Below are 27,890 nucleotides of genomic sequence, written 5' to 3' on the forward strand. Positions count from 1 at the left end.
GTGAAATCTCTCTCAAGAGTTTCCTTCAAATTGTACCTTCACGCAAACACTCAAAAACAAAGATTAAAATTCTTTGATACCATGTTAGAAATGGAAGAAAAAAATGTAATAAGCAATACTAGGAAAGAATCTAAGCGAGTTAATGCATGAAAAAATATTACCATAAGTTAGGAGAGAGAAAGTTTCAAGATCCAACACTATGAGACAAGATATTTGAAAAGGGGAAAGCAAAGAAAACCACTTGTGACATTATGAATGAGGCATGAAAAGCCTAAGAAGAGAGAGAGAGAGAGAGAGAGAGAGAGAGAGAGAGCAATCACTCATACAATAATTGAGAAGAGGAAGAAACCTCATCAGAAATGAGAGAGGAGGGTCATCTCTTAAATAGAGATGACAGAGAGGAGTTAGAATGTAACTCCCATGTCTATTAATGCCACCATTCATAAGTGTGTGAGGCCAAGTGTGATATTCCTCTTAAGGAGGAATAATCTAAATTACAAATTACAATAAATATTTGTCCTCACATATTACACTAGAGGACAAAATAAGATGTAGTGGAAAAAGGACAAAAAAGGAAAAGATTAGGATACCTTGGCTTATATCCTAATATATATTATAACAATAAAGAAAGGAGGTCTAACCTTGGTTTATAAACACACCAAGGAAAGGTTACAACTTCTAACAAATTTGGAGATGTATGAGGCTACATGACATATGTAAGAATACTTACCCTAGCATTGAACTGGTAGCAAGCATGCTTTTAAAAATATTATAAATTTTTTTAAATAAATAATCCTTTTCTATTAATAAATAATATACTAATATTAAAATTAACAAGAAGGGTCAAGGGATACAAGATCAACTCGTGAATAAGTTCACATGGCTACAGTCAGAATCAGACACTATTCATTAAAAAAAAAGAAGATAAAGCAACATGAAGCGGCCAAAGTAGTGCCAGCCAAGGGTGGTGGTTCATCACGATCATGAAAGCCCCAATCATGTTTGAGATTGGGGGGTAGGCTAGGAACAATCCAACCATCATCAAAAATAGCAACAAGAGTATCAATGGCAACCTCCACATCTTTTATCTTTGGTTGTAGAGAAGAAATCATTAGATCCAGGTGAGGCCATTTCCCAGAAAGTGCCTATCAAGCACTAGGAGGAGGATCTGGGGACCAGGTAGAGCCACCATGGGGTGGAGAAGCTTAGCAATTCCTCCATCTAATATCAACACAACTAGTAGAGTGATGGTAGGAAGCATAGAGTACTGGGTGTGCGAGTGACAAGCTGAGGAATGGTGCCACTAATGATGGCCATTGGGTGCCAAAGTATCTATCAAGGCATCTAGAGGAACTCTAGAAATAGTGTAGGGGGTATTATCCTAGTGATTTAGCAGCTCCTATAGGTAAGCCACCTCAAAGGAAACTTTCTTTGCTTGCACTTGAATCTGCATAATTACATTATTACATATCCACGCCTTAGTGTACATGGCAATATTAATATCTAGAAAAATCCTTGTGAAAAGAATAGAATTCCTATCTTTCCATAGAGTTAAAAAAAATTCCATCCTAAAGGTATGCCAAATCTAGGTGAATTTTCAAAGGATTCTAGGGGAATCCCCCAGAATAACCATGTGCTAAGAAAAGGGTTAAGACTTGATGGCTTGAAAAAATCATGAATCCAGTGTCAATAATTTTGGGCACCCTAAAAAACTAGAAGATATGCATGAAAGAATCTGGTTACCCACAAAAAGGGCATCTAGGATCAGGAACCCCAATATGCTTGAGCTGAGGCCCTAAGGGAAGAAATTGGAAGGCAAGACACCAAGCAAAATGGAAAATCTTGGGTTCTATAATAGCACTCCAAATGGTATCAAAGTGTTTTCTCCATTGCGAAAGAGAAGATTGAAAATTCCATCTCTGATTGAGCTTATCCACCATTGGAAGATGGAGTGAAAGCCGTGTATATCCCAAATTTGGCCTATAATTGGGAAAAGGAGTGGTAGGAAACCACTTCCAATCATGCCTCGAAGGTCAAATATACTAAATATCCACTTTATGAATTAAGTAAACTTGAATTGAAGAGAGTAATAGGTCAAAAGTCTAACAATCTAAATAGATAAGGCGATACTAGACTTGCATGTCTTCCCAGGAGCTAAAAACACATGGTAACCCTCAATAAGAGATCCTTGGGAGTTCTAATACCTCATTTGTAAAAATGTAGAGCACTAACACCTTAAGTCTTGGCAAAGGGAGAACCCTGAATGGAAAATAGGGGACACCACCAAATGTTCTATTGATTCAAGGAGAGACCATTGCAGAACTCATCCCCAGCCCATTGAAGCTAAAGCTTGATTATTCTCAAGCCTTCTATATTCTCTTGATAACAAATGAACCCTATATGGTCATTGACTCATGCATGATGAGCAAGGTGTGGAAACCAATCCCTTTCCAACCAAGTTTATTGATGGGAAAGCAAGCAGATATGCAATGTCAAACCAAAAGCTTCCAAGATTTATCTCTAATGATGGCATGAATAATCCATTTAGCACAAAGAGAAAGGCCTTGTTTCTATTTGGAAAGTAGGCCAAAACCACTAGATTCTTTTGAGAGACAAAAAAAATTCTAGGAAACTCTGTAAAAGCCATGATGATTAGAATTAGAAGCCCAAAGAAAATCCCTGAGAAATCTTTCGAATTTTTGGTAGGAGGCTTTGGAGGGAGCCCAACAAGAAGAATAATATACATGAGTAACCACAAGAACCTTTGAGAAAATTTTGAATTTTCTAGCAAGGGAGAGTGGTTTCCTAAGCCAATAGTCAAGCTTCTTGTTGATCTTGGCAAGCATAGAATTCTAAAGCTCAACAAGTGAAGCTTGGAAAGTAAAAGGAATGCCAAGAAAGTAGAAAATATCCTTATGAGTAACCCATTTCCATTCAAACTAGCTGAGCCAAGGAGGAGTTGGAAAGAATGACTGTCAAAAGCAGAGCATTTTATGCCACTAAATAGTAGATCCAGAGGCTTAACAAAAGGTGTACAGGCAACTTATGACATTGTTGAAGTTTTCTTCATCCTCCAAAAGAGTGAGAAATGAATCATCCACAAAGTGACCATTAACTAGTTGGGAAGATGATTCAGGCAAGGAAATGCCACAAACTAGCCTAGAATACATAGAATGAACTAGCAAATAGCCAAATCCTTTAGCAACAAGGACATAAAGCACTGGTGCCAAGGCGTAACCTTGCCTAATTGAAAAAATAAAGCCAAAAGCCTTATATTGTGACTAATTTATGGTAATGCAAGCATTAGCATCACCAAAGAGCATTTCCACGGACTGCAAAAAATTGGGACCAAAACCTAGAGCCTGAAGGATAGCCAAGATAAAGGGTCATGCAATGCCATCATAGGCTTTAGCAAAATCAATCTTTAGAAAAATAGCCTTCTGATTGAACTTGCAAGCCCACTCCATTCCTTTTAAGAGAGCAATAATGTTGTCAAGAATATATCTGGACTTAATAAAGCCAGTTTTCTCAGGGCGAACAATTAAAGGCAATAGGTGTTAGATTTTGAGAGAAATTGCCTTGGCAATTATCTTATAAGACACATTCAGAAGGATAATGGGCCTCCAATTGTAGATTTCCTATGGATCATCAACTTGAGGTATGAATTTGATATTTCCTTTATTTATAATGGCTCCTAAACTTTTAGTATGATAGGCTTCAAGATAAACTTTGTAAAGATTAGGACCTATATGCTCTTCATCGCACCAAAGGGATTTATCATCAACCATGCAGTAGACCACCTCTTTAAGGTCTCAGAGGGAAAGAAGTTGCTCATAGAAAGCATGTTGCTCAACTACTAGCTGGTTTGGAGTAACAAAGATAAACTTTCTGATGGCTTCCTCCTAAGTAGCCAAATTTCCCTAGGAAGCAAAAATTTTCTCATAGTGATGAAAAAATTCTTACAAGATGTTAGGGAGACTAGCAAGAAAAGGATTTCCTTGTTTGATTTTTTTAATCACAACATTGGCATGACAAGCTTGAAGACCCTAGAGGAACTCCTTCAAAGCTCTATCACCAACCTCCAACCAGTGGAGATGGGATTTGATTTGGGCTCCTCGAGTGGCATAGTTATCAACAACTTTATTTTCATGGTGAAGCATGGCAAGCTGAATTTTCAAGTCCACATCAAATGGATTAAGGGTGAGAGCCTTAAAGGCTTTTTTGAGCACAAAAGTGTTGGCATCAAAAGACCATTTTCTAAAAACTACCAACTAACACCCATAGATGCTCAAAAAATGAGTAGTTCTAGTAATGACATCATTCCACCATTGAATCCATGCATTCTAAGAATGTGAACTTGGCTCTAGATTCCAGACACATAGGATATGTGTGATGGTGGAAGTATGCATCAACATAGATGTGTTGAGGAAGAACTGCAACTTGACAACTTTTGGGGTAGTTGTTTGCCATGAAATGACAAAATAAATGGGATAGTAGTTAGATAACATCACATCTAGTAGGGGAATGACAGGTAAATCACAATCCTCAAAAAAGGAAAATAAAAATTGTGCAGTAATCATAGCATGATCAAGGCATTTTAGCTTAAAAGTTGGACCAAGTGTACCAAACCCCACTATCCTAATGAAATTTGATATTTGGATCATAAAGGCCTAATTTATTGCACATGTAGTACTAGGCTTCCCTTTCCCTAGCTATCTAGCAAGAGGGAAAAATGTTTTTTTTTCAGAGGCCACTTCGACCATATTGAAGTCACAAAAAATAACCCAAGTAGATGGAGGCAAGTTGTCATTCAGCCAACCCCACATCTAGTATCTTTCCACATCATCATTTGAAGCATAAACATTAATGATTTTTTATGGAAATCAAGAGCCAAATAATTCTATGCATGGTGTCAGAACCATGCAAAATAATAGAAAAATGAAGACAAGGTGAAAAGAGTGTAACTACACCACCTCTACTAGCTTCATGTTGAGAGGAAAACATAATGCCATCCTACCAAATGATGCAACATGTAGAAGAGAGCATGAATCAAAAAATCTTAACTTCTTGTAGATAGAGAAAATCTGAATTAGCAAGTCTATGACAGGTGTCTCAGACATAGTACTTTTTGGAGAGGTCTAGAAGACCTCAAACATTCCATGATAAAAAATTCATAAAAATTCTTCCATATCATTCTCATCCTCAAGAGAGGAGTAGCTATTCTGCAAGAAGGAAAAAACCTAGTTAAAATTAGAAGGACAATTTTCTGAACTTATAGCGTACCATTTCACCTCTGGCATCTTTGCATGTCTAGGAGGACTGTAAGAACACCACATCACTTATGGTGCTATGGAAGAAGTAGTAAGAGGGGTATGAACCATAGCTAAGGTACAAGCCCTAGTGGTTGCCTTAATCCCCTACAAACTAGCAGGGTCTAAAACCTATTAGACATCTAGAATAGGTGTTGTGGAAATCACTTGCATCCCTATGCTGGCTGGAATTTTCTCTTCTATTGGGATAGGAGGGGCTATAGTGACTTCTGCATAGGATTGTTTATGGGCCAAGGTATTGAAGGGACCCTTTCCCTTGAGCCCAATAGTAACCCATTCTTCTTTTTTACGTCTGGCTGGCTTTGCAAGAGCTTCTTTAGGTGTGGGCTTAACCCTAGGTGTAGCCAAAGGGAAATCTTGATCTTTTGTTCTACGAAATAGCACCTATAACAAGTTTTGGGGAGGTTCAAATATATCACCTTCTAAAAGAAGGTTTGAGCCCCAATCTAGATTTCAATAGAATCCTTAAGATCCTTGGAAAGATCAACCTTGATGCAAATGTTTCTCTATGGGTGAGCATTAAAAAATTCTCAAGCTCCTTTGTGACAACGTTGCCAAGGGTTTTGGTAATGGAAATAATGAAAGGCCAACATGGCAAGGTTAAACCTAGGAACTAGACCCACATAGGAACCCTAAGCTTTTTCTCATCAGAGATTATGAATTCTTGTGACCATTTTTGAAAAACAAATAGAGAGGAATGCACAGACCAAGGGCCATTGTTAAAAACCACATCTGCTTGCGATGGCTTAGTGAAGTGAAGTAATAAAAAAACCTTTGGTAGCATTTTTTATAGTGTCAAGGTGGACTCCATGAGGAGTCAAGCTCTTGTTAACCCACTCATGGAGCACAGCTTCAAGAGGAGTCCTAACCACAAAATACCCAATGAAGCTATGTTGTTCTAACCAATCACATGCAACATAAAATTCTTGTAAAGGAAGGATAACATTAGGATTAACTCATGAAAAACCTTTGGGATGATATTGTGAGGGCATTTGTTTTGTAGAGGTGCCATGGTAATCTAAAGTAGCAATGTGAACACTAGTAACAATTGGGTCACCATTGGCTGGGGTCATTACAACTATCATAAAAGCTCTCATAGTAAATGCAGTGTGACAAGTGGAGACAACAGGAGGAAAGCTCACATAGAGAGCCGTATGCAAGAAAACTGCAAGTTTTCATCAAACCCTAGTAGAGTGAATTGGCAATCAAATATATTATAATTATTGATGAAATCCTCAAAGTAATTATGATGCTAACAAGTGCTACTACTCCAAGATAGGAAATTATGGATGTCATAATGCAGACTAAAGGGTTATTGGACAAGGTATTTAGTTTTAGATACCAACGCACTTTTTGGGAAGGTAGTGGAGAAGCTAATAGGTTAGATATAATGGGTAGATTAATGCTATCTATCAAAACATGATTTTGCACCCAATATTTACCATATTAAATATTGTGGATATTGAAAGGGGCATTGTACCTCACATAAATTATATTACCCACTAAATAATCATCATAATGAGAGAATATTCATTATACTTGTGCTACAAGTTTTGAGATAAACTTTAGATTTTTCATGGCATTATATTTTCATCCTCACTCACAATTATTATTGATTATATTGTCTGATATATTATTGGTTGTGAAATCAATCAAGTTGACCGTAAGATCATTAAGGAATTTAAAAATAATTCCACGATTTGGTTTATAATAGTAGGGAATTTTGAATAGTTTTTCAAGGGCATGGAATAATTAAAGCCACATTTGTTAATGAAATATATATATTCTCTAAGAAATAGAAAACAAGTTATTACAAGGTTTTGATTCATTTTTTTGGCAGAGTGGAGTGTGTGGACAACAAGCTTAATTGTCGAAGGTGAATCTATGTCCTGAACTATAATAACCACTACAAGCATGGAATTAAGAGGTTTCTTGGTTCTGGTGGAAGTATATTCCAATTGTAGAAAGGGTATAACAAAGAGGAGCTTCTAAGAAATTAGAATGATGCTTTGTGTTAGAAATGTTTAGAATAACTAAGAGGAGGGGTGAATCAGTTACTCAAGGTCAATATGTACAACTTGAATAATTAAACAATAAAAACTTCACTATTTTTCTTATGCTATTGTTTCTTGGTCTATACTATAAAAGTTTCATAAACATAACTTGCATTTCATAATGAAAATATTATCCATTGTAAACATGTAAAACATTCATCATAGTTTTGACACTAGGATTTTATATGAAAATCCAACTAAGGAAAACCACCACCAACATGTCACTTTTTTTTAGGGTAAACTTTAAGAAACCCCCTCTAGAAAAATATATAAATTATTGGTGAATATTTCATTGTTCTGAAAAACCAAATTATTTTTGTTAGTGAATCTCTCAATTTTAAATTTTAAATATTATTTACATTGGCGATTATTTTGGAATCATAATTTTTTAGTAGAGAATATTGGAAAATCTCAATAATAATAAGAAGTTTTCTAGCCATCATAGAATATTACTAATGAAAATTGAACATGTTTTATCTCATAGAAATTATGAGAATAGTTACTTTATATTTTAAATGAATAGTGAAAACTAAATATTGGCAATATATCCCTAAAGTAACTAATAATTATGATAATCATTGGTGAATTAATTTTAATTTCTTCAATAATATATAATATTTAGGTGAATTAAACCTAATCATGTATCGAATATTGTGTCAAATCTTTGATTTTAATTTTTTTAATAAAATAAATTATTGAGCGATTTTAAATATTTTAGAACTAAACTTAATAAAAATGAATCGATTTAGGTTGCATTAAATCATAAATTATTAGCCAAATTACTACCAAAATTTTTCTTAAATTTACACAATTATGAATATTCACCACTAAAAAACAACCTACTTATTCTCACTGTTTCGAAGTGAGCTCTGATAGGAGCCAACCCTATTTAAGGTTATAAAAAACATTGCTAAATGTGACTTGGTTAAAGGATTTAATCACCCTATTAGGAGTAGCCTTGTAAGAGGAATTTGATCATTCCATTTATAATATCACCTAGTTAAAGGATTTAAATAGACTATTAAGTCTTCAAATGACTATTAGGTCAACCTTTGTTAAAAGGATTTCAATAAAAATTATTTACAATGACTAGAAATAAAATAATACGTTCTGATCTGTGTAATTAAAACTCATTCTTTTAGGTTCAGATCTCTGATTGGTCCTTATGTTGGTTTACTATTAAACCTTCCACTAACATCTCTGAATTTGATTTTCTTGGACACACTTCAAGAAATAAGTCCACTCTTGTCATCAACATTTAAGGCCTTTTTCTCTAATATACTAATCAATAACATCATCATATATGCTATCTTTCTTTGTTAGCTTTGCATTCACTCATACTCATGCACTTATGATCAAACTTGCTCTATGTGCCTCTTTTCACATAAAAGCTTTGCACATAAACATACTTGCACTCATCCCCTAGCACCAATTGTTTTTTCTCACTGGTTGCACTTCTTTTCTTTCTTTATTGATTTTACCTACTTACTTAGGGTTGTATTGTTTTCCATGAAATCTAATATACTAGCTTTAGGTTCATCAGATATAATACCCTCTGATAGTTCTTTCTCTTTTTCTTCTTGATATTGAACTTCATTTAGGTGATGTGCTAGTTCCTTCAAATAGAAAATTTGTGCTTTACCATTTGCTACATCCACCATAGATCTTAGGATTTACGATTAGATTCAACTCAATTCACCATATTTATCCATCTTCCTGATTGTCTTCTAGAAACTTCTCTAGAATTTGTCTATTAGGTCTTTACGTAATACTTTCCTTGAATTTAATGATCGAACTCATCAATCTTATCTTCAATGTGGTTTACACCTTCCAAGAAATTAATTGAGTTGGCTTGATCTCACAAATTCCTTGAATTCATTCTTATATTGTCACTAGACAAACTCTAAATTCTAGCACTCATTCATCACTAAAATACTCAGTCCCTATAAATATTTCTACCTCAACATCAACTATCTTGCTCAGTCAATGCTAATGCTCGGTCAACACTAGATTTTTTTGGCACTAACTATAGCTCAATTTACACTATCATTACTTGACTCTTACTATATTTTATACTTCTACTTGGCTTTGCTTAACTTTCTTAACATAAAAAAACACTTTTCTTTATCAAAGTCTATCTAATCAAATGTCATTTTAACTTCCTTTTCATAAATCAACCTTTTGTCTAGGTGCTATTTTTATGAGCCACTTCTCAAATCATCTTTATCAATAAAATAGATATTCAACATTTAGATTAGGTAGAAATATGTCTTATCAATAGATTTGACATCAATGAAAAAACAATAGTTCTTCCAAATATATGTTTCCAACAATCTCCCTCTTTGGCATTGATGGAAACATCTCAAACATCTTAATACTAATTGTAGCTTAGTTACCATAAAATCCAAAAGATTTTGTTACTGAAAGTTTGATTCTTCTTTTCTAAATTTCTCTCTTTGAAATTTCTCTTGGACTACTTGCTCCCTCATTTTTTAATCTCTCCTTCTATAAATTGTCTAAATTTTTCTTTGTAAAATTTCCCCTTCTTACGTAATCTCTCCCTCTTTGACAGTAATGTCTTATCTTCAAAGTTTTCGTACATCTGAATTATGTAGATTTAGCATGTTTGGTTGATATTTGTCATCTATCTATGACTGATCTATTATGATGTACTAAATTATCTACCTTAGGCACTTCCCAAAGTAGAGTTATATTGCATCATTATGTAGGATATTCTAATTAGTAAATGTGATGCAATGCATCTTTCCTGAATAGTAGCTATGATTAAGGGAGTCACCCCTAGTTTACCTCTAAGATATTCATGAGCATCTTTAGGTAAGGGTTTTGTGAATATGGCAACAATCTATTCCTTGGTATTCACAGATTCTAGCTTCACTTCCTTTTCTTGAACTAATTCCCTCAAGCAGTGATACTTGATAGCAATGTGCTTTGTATTAATGTGCATCACTTGATTCTTTGAAATGCTGATAGCACTTGTGTTATCACAATAGATAACCACTAGATCTGTGATTTCTTCTTTCATACCTTTCAGTAATTGTTTGATCCACATAATATTTGAATAGCTCATTGTAGCTATCACATACTTGGCTTCAGTTATAGATTGGGAAATACAAAATTTTACTTCTTGCTTGTCCAAGACACCTATCTCTTTCTTAGAAAGAATGCAACTCCAATAGTGCCTTTTCTATCAACAATATTTCCTACCCAATCTGATTCAATAAACATCCTTAGTTTAAAATTATCATTTCTCTTGTAATACAATCCATAGTCTTATGTACCTTTTAGATATCACATTATCCTTTTCACTACCATCATGTGACCCTCTTTAGGATTTTTTGAAAATCTAGCAACTATACCAACTGCCAAAGCAATATCTAGCCTATTGTGTACAATATATTGCAATTTTTCAATCATGGATCTATATATGGTCTAGTTCACATCAATTGAATCATCAATCCTAGATAGATTATGTCTAGTTGACATAGGTGTACTCACTAGCCTAAAATATTACATGCCAAGAGTCTTTAGTATCTCTTTGATAAATTTGGATTGTGTAATGAATATACCAAACTTTATTTGACACATTTGTAGTCCACTAAAGAATTTGATTTCACCAAACATGGAAATTTTAGATTCCTTCTTTATTTTATCAGCAAATGATTTGCATGAAGATTCTCTTCCTCCAAATATAATATCATCTACAAATATTTTAAATAACAATATTTTATTTTTCTTACCATTCTTCAAATATAGGTTACTATGATCATTTTTCCTTTCAAAACCAATCTTCGCCAAATAGTTGTGTAATCTTTCATACCATACTCTTGAGGCTTACTTCAATCCATAGAGGTATTTCTTTAGTTTATATACTATGTTCTTCTTGTTTGGATCTAAAAATCCTTCAGGTTGTTCAATGTATACTTCTTCCTCTAGTATACCATTTAAAAATGTAGATCTTTGACATCCATTTGATATAGCTTGAAATTTTGGTAGGTTGAGTATGCAAATAGATTTTTGACCCCTTCAATTCTTGCCACTAGAGAAAAAGTTTCTCCATAATCAACTCCTTCTTAACCCTAACCCTTGTATGTCAGTCTTGCCTTGTTTCTTGTTACTTCTCTATTCTCATTGAGCTTGTTCCTAAAAACCAATTTTTTCCCAACGACATTTCTCTTTATATCTTTGTGCTAATGTCCAAGTATTGTTCTTCTCAATTTGGTCAATTTCTTTGTTCATTTCCTTGATCCAATCTTCATTTTCTAAAGTATGCTTTATTGATTTGGGGTCAAACTCACAAATTAAGCATGCATTATCTTTGAGTCTTCTTCATGTCATAACACTTGATTTAGCATTACCAATGATTTATTCAGGTTTATGATGTCTTCTCACATATTTTTCTAGCATTCATAGTTTCCTTCTCTGAACTTCTATAGGTTCATCTTGAAAATTAATCTCAAGTTCATTTTCTCTTCCTTTCTCTAGTTCTAGTTTAGGTTTTGCATGATCGACATTTTCTATCTAGTGGTCGATATTGCCTATTTGAGACTCAACATCTTTAGTCTATTGCTCAATACCCACTCTCTACTACTCAATAATTTGTATTTGTATTCCATCATTTTATGTCTAATCAAAACTTGCAGCTTGAGTTGTGTATTCACTTGGAGTGTTGGGAGAATCATCATTCACATAGACGATGTAGTGTAGTATTGTAATGCACCACCAAGGGATCCTAGGAATTTCACTAAGTTTACCCAACAATTTTTTTTTTTAAACATGAAAGATAAACCATTCACAACACTTGCGAAAGCAATAGTAACATCCAACTGAAAACATTCATACATAACAGATTACATTCTTTAAAGATCCCTTAACGTTGAATCACATCTAATCATAACTTATTCATCTAACATCACATCCCTATTAAATAACAATGATACATCTAACATTCTTAAACCATATACAAGTGTCCTTTTAGAATTACATTTTAGATTGCTCAATCATCCACTGTACATGTTACAAGGTATGAAAAGCTTAAAAGAATAAACATCTATGTAAATAAAGTACATCATCATCCAATATTAATCCATGATACAATTAAAGTAAATGAAACCTCATATCATACATGATACATCATCACAAAAGATATAACATCCATCATAAAAGATAACCATTTATCACAAACATAAATAACTAAGTGCACGGTTCCTCCCAATCGTAAATAGCATCATTAGACCATCATAGATCCTAGCCATCCCTCCATGCGTAACATTCCAAAGCACCGAAGAGATCATCAGTATGAACATAGTAGGAATGTCACTCCTAAAACATCCTACTAACAAAGTAAAGCATGAGATAACATCATCTAACATATGCAAATCATCAATATAAGAAACATACCAGTAAATATATCCATCATAAGGTATATCATCTATCATAGTGATCCAAGAACAAAATGAAGATAAATAAAAATCAAGAATACTCCAGCCACGATGTCTCGGACGGATCTCAAATGATAATAGTGGAAAAACACTACCACCCGACCACGTGGAACCTAAGTGGTCCACTCACACCATGCTAAGGAGATAATCTCAAGTCCCAAACAAGCTATCAAATCACATAGCACAAATACTCTCTAAGTTCAAGAATCCTAAAAGTATACTAACTCAAAGGTTCCATCACAAAAAAATGACATCTAATAACCAGAGGCACACAATGAAATGTAGGAAACCTACCATGCAAGTGGGAAAGGATCATCACATTTATCACGTACAAGTTACCCTGGCAGTTAGCTAAACTACATGGGTCCATACTGATCTCATGCGGCTACTAGTATTCTCTCATACTGATGAGGCATACTACGGAATGCATGGTCACAACCATGCGTTCTCTCTACTGCCATCCTAGTCTATACAAGCACTCAAGCCATGGGTAAGAACCAAAACAATGATCTTTTTAGGTTCATTTAATCCCCATTTAGTGTGTAAATGTTATCCCTTATTAACCACACTTACAATGAGTTACCCAGGTAGCCACTTAGGGCCCTGACCCCCATTGTAAGCCACTTCCTAACACTACATGTAGATTACCTACCCTAAGCTCATGGAATCATAAAATCACCCCAGTCCTATACAAGGGACTGGATAGAAAATCCAAAAGATAATCCATAAAAAGAATCATCAAATATCCATGAGAAAAGCATCAAATATCCATAATAAGACTCATCAAATCTCCAAGATAAGAATCATCATATCTCCATGAGCATCTGAAAAGCATCGATAGAAAATCATGACCACAACAGTTCTCTATTCGCAACTGAAGGCATCACTAATAATCGTAAATATCCATTGGTTCTCAATAACCAAAATATCTCAAAATCATATTGATCAAAGACTCCAAAATGGTTGAGTCAAACATGTCACAACATGACATCATCAAGAAATAAATCAACATTTGAGTACCATCATGGTGACTAGAAAATAATCCATGGATAACTGATCGATGACTCAAAAATGATTAGCTCAAGTGTCTCAGACACATACATCTCAGCTTCACACAAGAAGACTGATGAATAATAAAAATTAGTGAATATAAATATTTCATAGAGCATACGATCACATTACCATGGTTGGGTTTGTAAAGATCGAGACCAAATAAGATCAACGTGCCATCACATCTCATAACCCCCGAGCCTCTCGTAACAACCTAAGATTGGTCAACACTAGTCAACCCAAAAACTCAAAACAAGAAGCATAGAGAATACACGATGCAAACACATGTTTTCGTTTACTAGAATCTCATAGCTAAATAATGTGTGGAGTTTCAGTTTTTCATTTGCAAGTATATCTCAAGTGTCTAAATTTCATCATTTGACCTACAAGTCAACCCATTTGTTCCCCAAAAGCATTATCCTAAGAATAACTTAAGGATAAATATTTATTCATTAAATCATTTTCTTTATTTGCCAAGATCCGTATTACTAATTGAATAACTCCTCCTTAATGTTATTTCTACATTTCAACATAATCAAAGGATCATTATTCATTTATAAAAGAACCAATTATCAATCTTCGAATAAGAAGATTATAACTTTATTAAAATGATCAATTAAATTAATCAATTAACATAGGTACGCAACCCATGACCTTTTATCATTCTAATAACTCTAAATTAAGTCTTTAGCCTTTTAATTTAATCGTTACAACTAATAACGATATAATATCTAAAGTCTTTATTCAAGTCATAAAACTTACCAACTTTTGATACCAATATTTTTACAATCTTGTTTAAGAATTATATCAATTAAATCTCTATTATATAACATAATTATTAATTAAATCCAATTAACTCTAGTTGATTGATTTAATTAATAATTACACATCCATACCATCAACCCAATAAATATCAATTGACTAACAATAGTTTGTACAAGAAAAGGTCATCTTAATATTAATATTTTGATAATAATAATAAGTTAGTTTGGAAATCTTATCCATAATGACCACATTCGTCATACTAATATTTTCTTACCAACTTCATATTAATGATAATCATTTCAAGTTAAAAACTCTATCGCATAACATAATTATACTGGCAACCCAATGATTATCAATTGATTAAAAATCAATAATACTTCAAACCAAAAACTAATATCTCTACAAAACTTAATCATTAAATAATCTCCACTAGATTAACTCTTATCGAATTTATTGATAACTATTTAAACCATTTTTTATTAATAGTTTGGTAGACCCAACAAACATTAATAAATAATAAACTCATCAAACTATTATTTTCATAAATCTCATTAGTTGATATTTAACTAACCTAAATGCCATTAAGTTATTTATTAATACATAACGTATTAATCATAACAATAATTCAAGTCGTAGTTATGTTATAACAAGGTCAAGATGTAACAATGACCCATTGTCCAATAACAATAAAATTTGAGTCATTTAATTTAAAATCATCTCGTAATATAAAATTACCATCTCTAAATTATTTAATATATATTAAATAGTATTTAATATACATTAAATAAATATAAAAAGTCCACAATAAAAACTATATTAAAATCTCTTAATAATAATTCACAAATTATTATTAGTCATTTATCATTTATCTTTTCCAATAAGTCGATTAAGAACTTAAATATTTAAACTGACCTATTATCACTATTTAATTAACTTGATTAATTACTTAAATAAAATTTTATTAATATTATATATATATATATAAAATAATTAATACTCAATACTTCATTATATCTACAAAGCCGAACTACAATATAATATTATACATGTACATATATATACATATATGTATATATATATATACATATATGTATATATATATGTATATATATACATATATATACATATATATATATACATACATACATACATACATACATACATGTATGTATGTATGTATGTATGTATGTATGTATGTATGTATGTATGTATGTATGTATGTATATATATATATATATATATATATACATACATACATACATACATACATACATACATACATACATACATACATACATACATGTATGTATGTATGTATGTATGTATGTATGTATGTATGTATGTATATATATACATATATGTATATATATATGTATATATATATATATATATAATAATTATATTTAATAACTTCGATCATACTTAAACCATAATTCAAACTTTTTAACACAATAAAATAACACATACTGCTTATTACAAATTTATACTAACCGGGCACCCCTTGCATGTACCGTCGACTATGATGATCACAGTCTATACCTGCGATATATATAAAAAAAATGTGTTAAAAGTTTTAAGTGATGATAATCACTTAGCGGCACTTTTGAAAAGGACCATGCGGCAGAAAAAGGTCTGTCACAGGTACCCTGCAGTACACAGGTACCCTATGACCGCCATCACCAAGGGGACAGAGGGGAGTATGGGACGCGGGTCCATCCCCCCCAGTATTAATATATATAAAATTTTTAAATAAACATTTTCCCTCTTCTTAATATGATTTTGTTAGAATTAGGTGAAAAACTAATCTCCCAAGAACACCTGCATGCATAAACCTGTCACATGGATGAAGCAAAGAACAGAGGGAAGGAAAAATCAAGGAGGCCAAAAAGCCAGATCCATCTTATGGACATGCAAAGAGCAATATCTCATATAATCCAATAAGTGAATGTTTAAAATACAAAGAGGTGAATCCTTATAAAGGAATCACGAAACCCGAAAAGGGAAACTAAAGCCTAAGAAAGCTAGGGTTGCACAATATAATTAATAAAATATTAATTATATGCACCTACAAGATAGCTTAAGAAAACTAGAGTAATAGGCAACTTAATTAATTAAATCAAAGTGATTTAATTAATAAATTAGAACAAATAATTACTCTAATAGATTTAATACTTTTACCATATATGATTCAGATTTAATAAATAAGTTTCTCACTTCAATATACACAAATATATACATATATGTATATATGTATATATATGTATTTATGTATATGTATGTATATGTATATATATATACAAAATTTGTTATCAATTATCACTACATTATATATATATATATATGCAGATTTACAAAAGAGAATATATACTTAGATTTAAAGGGCTTTTCTAAACAAGAATTTTCCTTTTTAAATAATTGTTTTCTAAATATATCCATTAATCCATCGAACAGGTTTAACTATAAATTTGAAATCATCATTCTCAATTTGATTCTAATTCGAACCCAAACCCCTAATTTCTTCTTAATTGGATGTAGGGTTTTCTATTGTTTTCTACTCAACCAATAAAATATCTAAATTCCAATTTAATTGTAGATTCAATCACAAGAGTATTCAGAAACATATAACAGACATGATGAAGAACGGAAGAGAAATAGTGCAAAGAGAATATGTGAATATCACGAGTGCACCTGGACACTAATGCTAATCTGCCATGCCTCAGAAGTCCATATTAAATCCCTTCCTTCTCCATCATTCGCAATTCCTCCAAGATCCAAGCCAATCGAATCCTCCAAGCGACTAGAAGTGCTAGAAGAAGCATAGAAGCATGTAGAAACATATGAGCATATGAGCTTCTCCAATGCATGTAAGCTTTGAAGCTTCCATTTTAGCTTGAATCTTGTAGCTTGTAGCTTCTATTAACTTGTCGAAACACACTAGGAGAGCCTCTATTTAAAGGCCTCTAAGATGCATCTAGAGTGTCTCTAGAAATAACTAGAAGATAAGCATGACAACCAAGCATGGGTTTTCTCCAACCTTCTAGATGAGTCTTAAGGTTGTAGACACCATGTGCTCAAATAAAATGCTAACTCCTAAGTGTAGACAACTTAGTGCATTCTTAGAGTGCAAACCCCTGTGTTGTCTACATGACAACTCCCAAGAATTTGTCAACTCGTATGTGAGCAAACATTAAAATAATGCACATTAATTAATATAATATTTAATTTACTCTTTCCAATTTATTTTATTTATTTATTAAATCTCATGCACAAACTTTAATATCTCCACTTTTCAATCTTAATATATTTATATTTTAATCACATGAAATCTACAATCTTTTAATAATTTAAATATATTTTCCACTTTTAAATTTCATTTTCCAAAACTTAATTGCTAAAATATTTATTAGCTTTAATAATAATATTATTTAGTCATTTATTTAAAAATGAACTCTAAAGATATTATTATTAAAATAAATATTGTCACATTCCAAATTATAACTTTTATCTTCACATTTAATTATTTTATTTAATTAATTTCCCAATTAATTAAACAAGATAAATATTAAAATATCATTTTAATTTTTCATTAAATTAAACCATTAATTAAATCTTTTAATTAGGCTTAATTAATAGAAAATACATCAAAGACTCACAAGGTAAAAATATGAAAATCCATCATAGCCAAAATACATACAAAATCAAACCAAGGGTTTATATCACGAATTATGTCATCTGCCATAGTCAAAGGGTACTCAACTTAGATACTTGTCCTAATTTTCAATTAGGACAAATGGCTTAAAGGGTTTGGATTTCAACTTGAGAATTTATCTCCCCTCTCTTATCATTGAGATAATGTTATAGGGTAAGCTCATCCTGGAAATTTAGGGAAGTCGATACCCGATACCTGCAACCTGCATAAAAAACCATGCATGTACAAACACAATATATACTAAACTAAATAAGCAATGGTAGGAAGTGGTGCATTGTGTAGATCCCGACTAGAAGGTGACTATGACTCCCTTCCTGAACCACATCAAACATTCCATACAAAAGGAAACACGCACACCATACACATGTAAGTACGGGGTAAGTATCCATAAGAAAACACATATGATAATAAATCATCTTACTAATCATCATCAATAATTGAAAGAAAGGTAATAATCATCATGCATGTATGAAATGTAGAGTTTTAGTAATCTCATCACATATCAACTAAATCCATAGCACAATATCTGATTGTCTCAAAACAATGTTGCTAACCATCAACATAAAACTAGCTATAAAAGAGCTTGATAATGACAGCAAAAATGCAAACTAGGGATAGGCACTACAAGTATTTAGGTGCTTCATGACATGAAGTGCCACCCCTTTCTATAAACTCATCAACTCTCACATTTGCATGTTCCACAGCTCTATTAGTGTGAGAATTTAAACACTTATAAGCTTTTCTTTTAGTAGAATAACCTAGAAATATGCCTTCATCAATTATTGCATCAAGCTTTCCATTTTTGTTACCTTTCAGTACATAACATCTATTACCAAACATTTTGTAATACTTAACATTGGGAACATAACCATACAATATTTCAAAAGGTGTAGCATTTGTACCTTTCTTGACTTGTACTCTATTTAGGGTCTAAACAATAGTACTAAGTGCTTCTCTCCAATATTTATGTGATGCATTCTTCTCCATCTCTATTTTGAGAAGGGTTCCTTGGTGCTAACATCTATCTTTTGATTCCTCTATCATTGCAAAATGTATTGAACTCATGTGAAATGATCTCACCATCTCTATCAAATCTCAAACACTTCAGAATCTTCCCTTTTTCTTTTTAACTCTAGCTAAATACCACTTAAATAACTAAAAAGCATCAAATTTAGCTTTAACAAACATCACAGTCATATTTCTTGAATATTCATCCACAAAAAGAATGAAAATTTGATCTTCACAGTAACTTTGAAAACCAATGGGTCCACGTAGATCTGTATGGACCAATTCCAAAATATCATTAGCAGTATGTGTCTTGCTCTTAAAACTAGGCTTTGTCATCTTTCCCAAATGACATTGTTTACACATAGTATTATTAGGATTCTTTAGTTTAGGAAACCCTCTTACATTCTTCATCTTATTGATATTCACCAAATTGTCAAAGTTCACACAACATAATATTTTATGCCATAACCAAACATGTTCTTGCTGTGAAAACAAACATTTCTCATTTGATAGGTCTAGATAATATAAGTTACCTCTTGTCTACTCACTAGTTCCAATTATCTTACCATCACCATCATGTACCTTGTCCTTTCTATTGTGACATTCAACTCTGTAACCTGATTTGTTCAGCTTTGAAACATTTAAAAAATTGTAGTTAAGTCCTTCAACCAAATAAACACTATCACATGTTATCTTGTCAATTAGTTGAATAGTACCTTTACCTTTTATAACACATGAGATATCATTACTAAATTTAATGTGTCCACCATTTTATGGACCAATATCTTCAAATTTATCTTTATCACCATTCATATGATTAGAACATCCCCTTTTAATTATCTATCAATCACTTTTTTTCACATAAGAAATTAATGTAGTTTTCTCATCGTCCTCAAAAGAAAATTTCATAACAACATAGAAAACTTCATCATCATTACTCTCAAATTCATTATCAGTCTTTTCTTAAAAATGTTAACAATATTTCTTACCTTTGTCAGCCTTTCTTCTCTTTTATTCTTTCTCATCTCTTCTTCCTTTGTACTTGCTTTCCATCCTTTCATCTATATCATTTATGTTAGGACATCTAGCAGTAATATGACCAATTTTGCTGCATGAAAAGAAAGTGATAGGTAATTCACCTTTTATTTGCCTCTTCCTCTTCCAAAACTTTGTACAATGAGGGCCTCAAGTTCATTAATCTCATCATTATCTAATTATCACTTTCACTCTTCACATGTTTTCCTTTCTTCTTGCTAAGAACTAGTTGTGACTTGAAAAAAGATTCAATAGTAGCAGCTGTATAGTTATTAATGTTAGACATCTCAAAAGAACTCTACCAATTACACCTTTTAAGGCTAAATTGTTACCTAGTGTGCATCTAAATTCTTGGATTGCAGAAACTCTAATGGCATAAATAGGGAGTAGAGTCCTCAATACCTTACTTATCACTATTTCATCTTTGATTTCTGTATTTGTATCTCAAAAAACATTAACAACCTCTTTAACTCTTGTGTAGTATTTTACTACACTCTTACCTTCCATCATTCTCATGGCATCAAATTTACCTCTCACACTTTTTGATTTTTCTCTTACAACATTTCCATCACCTCCATATATGGTCTTCAATCTATCCCACATCTTCTTTGCATTGTCACAATCTCTTAGGTCATCAAACTTGACATGGCTTATAACTAAGGCAATCTCCAACATTTCTTGGTTGTGTTCTAGCTTTTGTTTTAGTTTTTCAATAGTTAGAGAAGTAGTTGTTACATTTACATATTCATTTTGTAGAAAATTGATAACATCACTGATATTGGATATTTTCAATTTCATCAAGGTCTTCCATGTAGGAAAGTTCTCTTTTTTCATCTTGGGTACATCTCTCTTATTAGTCATTAACCTAAACTTTAAGTAGCTTCAAAATTTTATATGTAAGTACTGAGCTCTTATACCAATTGTTAGAAATGTATAGAATAATTGGGGGGATTGAATCAATTACTCAAGGTATCATATGTACCACTTGAACAAATAAACAATAAACACTTCACTATTCTGGTTATCTTGTTGTTGCTTGATCTATACTATAAAACAGTCATAAACATAACTTGCATTGCATAATGAAAATATTATCAAATGTAAACACATAAAGCATTCATCACAATTTTGGCACTAGGATTTTATGTGAAAACCTAATTTCAAAAAACCCACTAGCAACATGTCACTCTTGTGAAGTGAGCCATCTTAGGAGCCAACTCCATCAGAGGTAATAAAACACACTATTAAATGTGACTTGGTTAGAGGATTTAATCACCCTATTAGGAGTGGCCTTGTAAGAGTACTTTGATCATTCCATTTAGAATGTCACCTAATTAAATAATTTACATAGACTTTTAAATCTTCAAATGACTATTAGGTCAACCTCTATTAAAAAGATTTCAATACAAATTGTTTACAATGACTAGAAAGAAAATAGTAGGTTTTGATCTATGTAATTACAACTCACTTTTTTAGGTTCAGATCTTTGTTTGGTCCTTATGTTGGTTTACTAATAAGCCTTCCACTAACATCTCTAATCATAATTTTTTTTGACACCCTTCAAGCAACCAGTCCACTCTTCTCATCAACACTTAAGCCTTCTTCTCTAATATACTTATCAATAACAACAACATATTTTCAATCTTTCGTTATTAGCTTTGCATTCACTCACACTCATGTGTTTCTGATCAACCTTGCTCTATATGCCTCTCTTTACATACAAGCTTTGCACATACACATATTTGCACTCATCCCCTAGCACTGATTGTTCGGCTCTATATCTCTTTAATTAGAGAATTTGTTCTTTACCATTTTCTACATCCATCATAGATCTTAGGGTTTACGATCAAATTCAACTCGATTCACTGTATATGTCACCTTCTTGATCTTCTTCTAGAAACTTCTCTAGAATTCATCTATTAGGTATTTACCTAATCCTTGTCTTGAATCTAATGATCCAACTCATCAATCTTATCTTCAACATGGTTTACATCTTCCAATAAATCAACTGAGTCAACTTGATCTCACAATTTCCTTGTATTCATTCTTATACTATCACTCAGAAATCTCTAAATTCTAGTACTTGATTATCACTAAAATACTCAGTTGTTGTAAAGTTTTCTAGCTCAGCATCAACTTTCCTTCTTAGTCAATGTTGATGCTCAATCAACACTAGATTTTCTAGGTGCTAACTATAGGTTGGTTGACACTATTGTCACTCAACTCCAACTATATTTTATACTTCTGCTCAAATTTGCATAGCTTTCTTGATATAAACAATCACTTTTCTTTATCAAAGTCTATCCAATCAACTGTCCATTGTAAATTCCTCTTCATAACTCAACCTTTCTTTTTGTTGCTATTGTCATGAGCAACTTCTCAAATTCTCTTCATCAATCAAATTGATATGACACTTAGATTAGGTAGCAATATGTCTCATCAATTGATTTGACATGAATGATAAAACAACAAACTTTCCAATAGTTTTGATGGTCTAATGATAAATTTAATCACTCTTGAGGGAAGGTTCACTTGGCTGTATTCTCCCATTTTCTTTATTTTAATTAATTTATATTGTATTAATTTTAATTTTCCTCTTTTAATTTTTCATTCATATCTCAATCGATGTCAAAACTGAAAAATAATGGGGTTCTCTCCTACATTAAGGGATTATTCAATACCTTCACAATATGCATATTGTAGTGACCTAATAGAGGATATTGATTAGATCCTAAGAATACTCTTGTCTAGACACTTATAAATATGTCCCCACATGGTTGGTTAACTAGCATTAAATCCCATGGGTAAAAGCACAAACCTATGTTACCCTTTTGTAAAGAAAAAGGATAACAAATGTATAATTGTTCACCTTCAATAACATAAAATTGGTATTATTATTTTGAATTTGAAAATGAAGTAAACTAATGAAATGTGTAGAAATGGATGAAGTTTAGGATTGTAACTTTTAATAATTATTTGGAATAAGAATTGATATATTTTCCTAATTTTTATAGATAAATTTTTAGCTCCCGAAAAACATTAAAAATTAGGGCTCTAGTTCTCACCACAAAAATAGATGGAAATAAACTTATTTCCCTTTGAACTCAGACTATGTTATAGATAACATATATAGCTAGAACATTCAAAAATAAAAATAAGCTTTAAACCTATATTTTCTCTTTTGTAATCATTCAAATTTTAAGTCACCTAAAATTGATAGTTTTTATCTCCGACCACATTTTCCAAAACAAATATATTATAACCAGGAGAAAAATTATACATTCTAAAAGAGGACTCTCTCTTCTAGAACATCATATTATTTTTAATTTTTTTTGATATCATTTATTTTTTTCTTTTTCAAAATTGATATCTTTTCAAGTGTTAAAATATGTTCTTGTATAATTTTATTATTTATTATTTTTTTGATCAGTAAACGGCCAAAGCCTTTGATTATATTAATTAAATGAAAAAATAAAAAGGAGCATCTCTGTTCAAATTGGCACTGGTAGGAAAGAATGAAGAAGAAAACCTCCAGTCTTGCCCAAGATCTAATTCCTTTATTATTACAAAATAAAACAGGCAAACCCCAATTTAAAAATCAAAATTTATTACAAAATAGCAAACATCAGTCATATTCTACCTATGATCTATTCTAACTAAACCACTTCTAATGAATTTCTTATCCAAAAGAACCTCTCTAGCCATAGTACTAGATCGATGGGCATCACTGCTTTCCTAAATTATCTATATCACACATGCCTTATTGATTTGATTAATCAAAAGATTACTAAGAAGATATAGTTAGTATGGTTAAAATGGAACTAAAGAAAAAAATTGACATTCTTGGTAGATAATACAGAGCTTTACAGCCCAATTAAACTAAGAAATCATTCATGCTAGATTAAAACTTGACAAAATTTAGAAAACATTATATCCTGTCATTGATAAGTTCGATAAAGACTGAACCCTTCTGAGGAAAAGTTTAATTTAACTATGGAGACCAAAGAGCAGATAAACTAAGGCATTGTCAAGTAGAATGCCCTGGTCAAAGCCCAATGAACATAGATCTTATTGGAAAATATTTAAAACTCCCTAAAGAAATAAATATAGAACTAGTCTTAATTTGGGAAGAACTTATCCAAAAAAATTGATAAATTAGTATAATCATTATCCTAACTGCAACCTCAAACAACACTTTCCCATCTAGCGGTGTTATAGCCTTCTTTAATGATAGGAGAGAAATAGATAGAACTACTACTCCATCTATAATACTGAGATCAGTTATACTTCAATAAAAAACAAATAATGAAGATTTAGAGATTTTGATTTATTTAGTAATTAATTGAAGCTAATAAAATTACCATCATTATACTAAAAGAAACAAACATCTTAGCTTTTTTAATACAGAAGGAAACAATAGAACTTCACCATCAAAAGAGGTTGAGAGGGAATAAAATTGAGAGATGATGATATTTAATTTTTTGACTAATATTACCTATCTCTAATAACCAAGTAGGTATTACCATTAGCCCCCTCATTTAGCAATAGGTTAGCCTTCTTTTTTTCGTCCCAAAAGATGTGTTGAATCTTAGAGTCTTCAAACCTATCTAGAATATTAACAACCTCTTCTATTTTTGAGTTCAAAACCCAGTTGGGCATAGCTCTCCTTATTAGGAAATTTAATATGATCTGGGAGTCTCCTTCAATAATAATATTAGATAGTTTTAGTTCTTGGCAGAGTTGGAGCCCTTCTTGCAGAGCTTCCGAATCAGCTAAATTATTTGTAGTAGGATTAATAGATTTGGCCCTTTTAGCTATCCACTCCCTTGAATCATTAGTAATAATGTAGTTGATAATTGTTGAACCCGGGTTACCTCCGGATGCACCATCAAAATTTAATTTGGAGCATTCATTAGGAGAGGGAGTCCATCTATACTTTTCCCTAGCTTCCTTGTTCTTCTTTTTATAAATGAGTGGGAAGCTGATTAGATTAGACCAATTCTTCTTAATGAAGCCATCCGAGCATGAGAATGATCCTTCTTCTATCTAGGAGTTATTGAGATATGAGTTTAGTGTCTCTACTATGATTGCTTCTATCTTCTTAACAATCTCTTCTGGTTACATTACCTAGTCCCTAAACAATCTTCTATTTCTCTCTTTCCATACCTCCCATATGAGGATAGATGGTAAAATGTTCCAAATGTTACTGTAAACACCACTACAAATTTTAGTAGGCCATTCTTTAAGAAAATCCACTACAAAATTTAGCAAAGGGGCATACCATCCCAGCATATTTCTGAGCCAATCCCAACAATGTTTGGTGTAAGGGCAAGTAAAAAGATATGGTTTGTATCTTCATTGTTTTGTCTATATAACACACACTTAAAAGGTCCTTCATACCCAAGTTTACAAAATCTATCTACCATGAGGATCCTATTTTGATATCCTAACCCTAAGAAGAACCCAACCTTTAGTAGATAGGATGGGTCCCAACACAAATTGAGTGGGAGATCCACTTCATCCCACTTTTGGGAGTTAATAAGAGCTTTACATCCATTTTTCACACTATACTTTCGATCTTTAGATGCTGCCTAGACTATTTTATCATTCCTTTCTACTTGTTTGATTTTTCTTCTTTTCATGATCTTTTCATATTTCTCTTTTACTTAGGCTTCCAGACCTATATTATCCAAAGATTTCCACACCCGTCTAGAAGTACCATTTGTTGAGATCTTGGCTTTATAATTACTGACCTTGCAACCAAATAAGGAGGTTGGATTCTCTTTAAGCTCTATAGGAATCTCCAAGCTATCTATGGGAGGAATTCCATCCCATGAGTCCTCCTAGAAAAAGGCTTTGTCCCCTTTACCAGTATCACACTTGAGATATTTACTAATGAGAGGTCTAAATTCTAGCTCTCTAATCCTTTGGGGACAGATTTCATCTTGAAAATAGACAAGCGGTCCATCGCATTAAGATACTTATAGTATATAATTTTAGCCCATTTTCTATTACTTTCTGTGAAGAGACACCATATTAGTTTGGCCCCAAATGCTTCATTCTACCAAATTAGGTTTTTGATACCTAGACCTCCAGATTCCTTTGGTTTACAAATGTTATCCCAATTTATAAGTGCAAGATTATTAGAGTCCTCACTATTATTCTATAGGAAGCTTCTAAGAATTGTTTCTAGCTTTCTATTGATATTCTTAGGTAGTCAAAGATAGGATGAAGGATAACTAAGGATGGTAGATAGGAAAAATTTAATCTTGGTAATTTTAATCAACTTAGTGAGCCATTTATCATTTCACCCACGTATCTTAGACTCTAATTTGACCAAAATGCTTTGCCATACCTTGCTGGATTTGCTTTCTTTTTCTAGATTGATTCCCAAATACTTACAAGGAAATTCACCCTTCTTGAAGCCCACGATGTGATAGATGTACTTTTCTACTATTGGTTTTGTATTAACAAAGAAAATTTCAGATTTTCTTGCATTTACTTTTTGACCTGATGTTCAAAGCCTCCTTTGGAGTGCTTTCACTTTATAGAATAGTGTCATATGAAATTTTTTGATGAGTAATATTAGGAATGTCATCTATTATAGATATTCCCTTAATATCCCCTCTATTGTAGGCATTGGTGATTGCTCTCCCAAAGGATTCTACTATAATGATAAAAAGGAGTGGAGAGAGGGGGTCTACCTATCTTATCCCTCTAGAGGCTTTGAAGAAGCCCTCTAGGGTTCCATATACAAGGACACAAAACTTAGTGGTTGAGATACATTCATAAATAAAATTAATCCATTGGTGGGAAAAACCAAAAGCTTTGAGGGTTCTACATAGGAATCTCCAATCCACCATGTCGTATGCGTTTTGTATGTCAAACTTCATAAACATGCTTGCCCATTTATTCTTGTATGTTGAATGGATTTTTTTCTTGTATAATAAGAATACCATCTAGAATCGACCCACCTAGAACAAACCTGGTTTGTTCTTTAATAATAACTTTGATAGAAATTGTTTAAGTTTGTTTGCTAAAATTTTAGCTAGTATTTTATATATAGTATTACATAAGGCCATTTGTCTGAAATCTCCTAGGTTTTTGGGGCCCTCCTTGTTGGAAAGTAGCATAAGAAAAGTGTGGTTCATCTTAGATAGCAACAAGCCATAATTTCTAGAGGTTTCAATAGCTTTTGAGAGGTCTTCACCCAAGATATTCTGGTATTTCCAATAGAAGAATGTCTGGAAACCATTAGGACCTAATGATTTTTCAAGGTTTATATCAAATACTACCAATCTGACTTCCTCCAAGGTGATAAGTTTGTTTAAAATTTTATTAAACTCAGAAGATAAAATGTTAGGAATGCCTTCCAAAAATCTTGATTGGGTTGTTATGTTGGAGGAATCATAATTTTTTAATATATTCTTAAAATGACTAACAAGGATTTTTGATATTTTGGCTGAATCCTCAAAAGTAT

The 27,890-nt window shown here is 32.2% G+C and overlaps 1 pseudogene; it reads right to left on the minus strand.

Moving 5' to 3' along the window:
- Positions 1-27,890, minus strand: part of LOC149558045 (ATP synthase gamma chain 1, chloroplastic pseudogene) — a 72,430-nt pseudogene that overhangs the window by 1,232 nt on the left and 43,308 nt on the right.

The sequence above is a fragment of the Cupressus sempervirens genome, chromosome 5, assembly GCF_028749045.1.
Source record: "Cupressus sempervirens isolate cs-2001-9-10 chromosome 5, ASM2874904v1, whole genome shotgun sequence".
NCBI classification, from domain to species: domain Eukaryota; kingdom Viridiplantae; phylum Streptophyta; class Pinopsida; order Cupressales; family Cupressaceae; genus Cupressus; species Cupressus sempervirens.